Here is a 5,390-nt window from a genome sequence, read left to right as displayed (position 1 = left end):
TGAACCACATAAATGGTTTTGATCGTTCATGCCAGTGATTTCCACTAGGGCTGATGGAATTCAGAGAAAAACACCCAATATCACAATGATGGCAAAAGTGAGGAAATGCCAAAAAGAAACTTGTTTACTCACTCAAGTGACAGTTTATGAGAAGGAGAAATGCTTCTGAGGGGAGAGATCAGATGGTACCTCTAGGAGGAGTTCAGAGGGAAACATGACAGGTTTGAATTCAAAGACAGTTCGTAAGACATTGATCAAGTCCAATTGGGAAGAGACCTATTTCAAATGTAAAGCCAAGTCTCTTGTTTGGAATTTGAATTTTTTCTAGCCTTTAACAAATTAATATTTTAAGCAACAATAAGATTTTCAGAAGGGCATATGAAAGTTATATTTGCCATTTGGGATTAGATGTAAGACCAATAAACTGAAATTACATTATTGATGAAGTTACTGGAAGATCTTCTAATATGAATTGAAGCCAAAAAAGAGAAATTTAGATGAGAAAATTCTTTCTGAACCAGTGTCCAAGCTGAAAAATATGGAGGGAAATGGCAGAAGAGAGTACCAGGAAAAAAATAAAATGAATCAAAATGAAGAACTTCAGAATAGGTGGGGAGTCTAGAATTCACCTTTTTAATTTTTCAAAAGTTTTTTTTTTGTTCTTTTTATTTTAATTTATACAAGCAATTTATAAACTTTCTATATTTCTTCTACAGCAATATATCTCTTTGAACTCTCTATCTAATGAGTCAGTTTTGGAAAACTATTTTCCTACATAATTATCCATTTCATCTAATTTTTCAAATGTATTTGTATAGAGGTCTGCAAATTAATCTTATTTTAAAAGTCTTCTATTTCAGTGATTATTTCCCCCAATGCATTAATTTTGTGTATTTGTGCTTTCTCCTACAATTAAGTTAGTGTTCTATTCATTTTGTTACTGTTTAAAAATTAATATTTTGTCTTACTAATTAGATATGCTGCTTTTCTGTCATCTCCCTCATTAATTTCTGTTTTTATAGTTATTATTTATTTCCTTATCTTATATTTTGGTTTATTTATTTATTTTAAAGCTTTTAAAAAATTTATTTATTTTATTTAATTTATTTTTGGCTGTGTTGGAACTTTGTTGCAGTGCGTAGGTTTTCTCTAGTTGTGGCGAGCAAGGGCTACTCTTTGTTGCGGTGCGCAGGCTTCTCATTGCAGTGGCTTCTCTTGTTGCAGAGCACAGGCTCTAGATGTGCAGGCTTCAGTAGTTGTGGCTCACGGGCTCAGTAGTTGTGGTGCATGGGCTTAGTCACTCTGTGGCATGTGGGATCTTCCCAGAGCAGGGCTTGAACCTGTATTCCCTGCATTGGCAGGCGGATTCTTAACCACTGCACCACCAGGGAAGCCCATGGTTTATTTTTTGTTGTAGTGGTGGTGGGTTTTTTTGGCTTTTATGAGTTGGGAGTTTAGCTTTAAAAAAATATTTTCTTGTATTGATAAAGTATTTAAGGCTTCGAATTTTCCTCTCTTAACAGATTTAAATTTATCCCACAGATTCTGAATTCTAGTGTTTCAACCAATTATAAAGATTAATGAGGAACGGTGAGTCTTTGGCTTCTCTTACCTATATATTAGGCTCTATGTCAAAATCTCTCAAGCACTCAGTTTTGCTATCATAATTCTTTAATAATATGGCTTGTAATACTGATTTCAGTGTACAGACATTAGAAAGTTTAATAGATTTTTGGAGGTTTTATGAATGATAAGTAGGCCCATTGGTCATGTCTTAGAGAATAATAAATATCTGAGTCAAAAATAACATAATAATTTTTAGAAGTTCTGTTATTTCGGTTATAAAGCTCTTTGTACTTAATAGCTATTTGATAGCAGTGTTTTTCAATTGAAAAATTTTAAAACAAACTTTTTGTTTTGGAATGATTTCATATTTACAGAACTGTTGCAAAGATAATACAGAGTTCCCACATAGTCTTCAACCAATTTCCTCTGTTGTTAATATCTTAGATTATCATGGTACATCTGTCAAAACTGAGAACCAATATTGGTACACTGTACTGTGAACTATACTCCAGACTGTATTTGGATTTTTCAATTTTCCATTAATGTTCTTTCTGTTCCAAGATCCAATCCAGGGGATCACATTACATTTAGTTGTCATATCTCCTTAGTCTCCTCTGGCCTGTGCCAGTTAAATAGCAGCTTTCAAATTTCCAGGAGGAAGGGTCTTTCAGCTTTTTAAAAAATACTTTATTAATAATTACTGGTTTTATTGCATTGTCATCAGAGAGTTATTTTTCTGTCTTATGCAACTTACTATTGTTTCCCCTGTGACCTAATATTTGATCACTTTTGTAAATAGACTATGTGTTCCTGAGAAGAAAATATGCTTTCTATTATCAGGGTTAAAGTTCAGTATAGGTCTGTAAGAGCTGTCTTATTAAATATGTTATTTAGGTCTTCTATATATTTATTTATTGTCTATTGATTTATCTTGTACTGAGAGTGGAAATCTATTATTAGTATGTTTCCTTTTCTTTTTGCATCTCCTGTGGTTTTGCTTAATAAAACTAGCTTCGACCTTAGTGCTTTGATGCTCAGAGATGTTTGATCTTTTTTGTGAATTTTAAAACAGTATTTATATGGACCTTAGTTATCTTTAATGAATTTTGGCTTGAATTCTATTTATTTGAGACATCAGAATCTGAAAACTTGCTTTCTTATTATTTATATTTTCCTAGTATATTTTTGCTCATTTCATTTAAACCTCTGAATCGCTTTTACATGTGTCCCTTGAATACAGCATAAAGTTAGATCTTGCTCTGTGAATATAATTGAGATTTATTTCTTTTAATAGGTGAGTTAAGTCCACTTATTGATGGGTTTTTGTGTTTGGTCTTAACTTTTTCAAATTATTTTCTATGTACTGTACTGTTTTCCATGTTTCTTTATGTGATGTGTTTTTTTCTTTAATTTTTTTTCCCTTTGATATTTAGGAAGGTTTTACTTTTCTAGTAGTTACTTTTGCACTGTTATCTTTTTGAAAGGCCTCCATTCCTCTGTTTTATTATTTAATCTTCACTATCTGGTTTGGGAGTTTTTAATGTTATCCTTTGATACCCACCAACTGCCTACTCAACAATCAGTGAACTCACTCTGCTTTCCTCACTGATGAGTGGGCATGTGAGTTGTTTCTAGTTTTTGGCAATTATGAATAAAGCTGCTATAAACGACAAAAAAGGGATCTCCAGGTAAAGATGGTGGGGCACATTTATAGCTTTTCGCTGACCGCATTCAGCCTGTATCTAAAACTTGTCCAGATTGAATATGCTTTGTCTGCTGTAGCTGGAGGGGCCGCTTCAGTGGGAATTATAGATGCAAATGGTGTGGTATCAGCAACTGAGAAGAAACAGAAATCCATTCTGTAAGATGAGTGAAGTGTGCACAAAGTGGAAGTGATGACCAAGCATAGAGGTTTGGTGTACGGTGGCATAAGTCCAGATCTCAGAGTGCCGGTGCACAGAGCTGGAAAACTACTTCAGCAATCTATCTTGTTTACCGAGAAACCATTCTCACAACTCTGCTAGTACAGAGCTTAACTTCTGTGATGCAAGAATACACCCAGTCAGGTGGTGTGCCTCCACTTGGAGGTTTTTTTTTCTTTTTAACTATTTGTGGTTGGAATGAGGGATGACCATATTTATTTCAGTCAGATCCATCTGGACCTTACTTTGCCTGGAAAGTCACATCAATGGGAAAGAACTATGTGAATAGGAAATCTTTCCTTGAGAAAAGACATAACCAAGATCTGGAACTTGAAGATGCCGCTCATACAGTCAAATTAATCCTAAAGGAAAGTTTGGAAGGGCAAAGGACAGAAGATTACATAGAAGTTGGAATCTTCAGTGAAGCCAGGTTTACAAGTCTTACTCCAGCTGAAGTTAAGGATTACTTAGCTGCCCTAGCATAATAATAAAGTGACTGAAAAATCCAGAATTTCAGACAATCTGTCTACTTAAACATATCTAAATTATACTTTGTCTTGTCAACTTTTTGCATACTTATTTCTACATAGTTTAATGGACTGACATTTTTAAAATGACACATAAATCATAATAAATTGTTAAAAAAAAGTGCCCCACACCCTTTTATACCTCCATTCTTTCCTCAATGGTCTTCCCACTGATTAGAGAACACCTCTGCCATAGTGTGTGACTCCTACTTTTTGTTCAAAACTCAGCTCTGAAGGAAACTCATTTATGAAATTTTCCTGGAACTCCCCCCCGGCTGGGTTAGGTGCCCCTCTTTTGTGCCCTGTAGCACAAAATTTGAAGCCTCCCAATAATTCTAATCACAAATTAATTCCCAGCTTTGTCTCTCACTATGGTCCATCATAGGTTTATAGGCAGGTTTGCATAGTGGTTAAGAGAGAGGACTCTGATATCAGACTGCTAGGATTAAAATTCTGGTTCTACTATTTCTAATTATGTGACCTTGGGAGAATTTCCTAATTCTGAGTCTCTTTCTTTTTAAAAAATTAATTAATTAATTATTAATTTTTGACTGTGTTGGGTCTTTGTTGCTGCATGTAGGCTTTCTCTAGTTGCGACGAGCAGGGGCTACTCTTCGTTGTGGTGCCCAGGCTTCTCATTGCGGTGACTTCTCTTATTGCAGAGCACAGGCTCTAGGTGCACGGGCTTCAGTAGTTGTGGCATGTGGGCTCAGTAGTTGTGGCTCGCGGGCTCTAGAGCACAGGCTCAGTAGTTGTGGCACACACACTGAGTTGCTCCATGGCGTGTGGGATCTTCCTGGACCAGGGCTCGAACCCTTGTCCCCTGCATTGGCAGACAGATTCTTAACCACTGTGCCACCAGGGAAGTCCCTGAGCCTCTTTCTTTGTAGGAAATATGGAGAGTTTAATATCACCAACCTCCAGATAAAATCAGGTGCCATGATAATGAGGTAATTCGCTTACTAAGTTGTCTCACACTTACTAAGCACCCTCTACCTATTAGCTGTAATGTTACTATTAGTGATGGTTGGCAATAGTCTATCTCATGCTGGACTTTGCTTGTTTTTCCTAAAGTCTGATTGACACTGGAAGCCCCAAACCTGCAGTTTGAGAACTTTCTACCATGTTAAAAGTTCAACCTAGAATTAAGTCCACAGGGAAGAAGGAAGTCAAGATATGTATAGTAATACAGGGGCAAAGACAGTGGACTCAACCTGTGAAAATATATCAAGAGTGGGTTAGAGCTCAGAAAGAAATGCTTTGTAAGGCTTATTCTAATGGTGGAGAGAAGATCAGTCTGGCCAGAGTAGACATTTGCATCAACACAGGAGTGGTATTTCAAGTTATCCTTAGAAGAGGCTTTGGATTAGATTAT

The 5,390-nt window shown here is 35.9% G+C and overlaps 1 pseudogene across 1 annotated transcript; it reads left to right on the top strand.

Annotated features, from left to right (window-relative positions):
* Positions 1 to 2,863: 2,863 nt before the first annotated feature.
* On the top strand, positions 2,864 to 4,692 carry LOC307188133 (proteasome subunit alpha type-2-like; annotated as a pseudogene). Its single transcript has one exon. The product of its transcript is annotated as a proteasome subunit alpha type-2-like (transcript).
* The last annotated feature ends 698 nt before the right edge of the window (positions 4,693 to 5,390 follow it).

The sequence above is a fragment of the Stenella coeruleoalba genome (assembly GCF_951394435.1).
Source record: "Stenella coeruleoalba genome assembly, chromosome: 6".
Taxonomy (NCBI): domain Eukaryota; kingdom Metazoa; phylum Chordata; class Mammalia; order Artiodactyla; family Delphinidae; genus Stenella; species Stenella coeruleoalba.
This window is presented reverse-complemented; position numbering and strand designations above follow the sequence as displayed.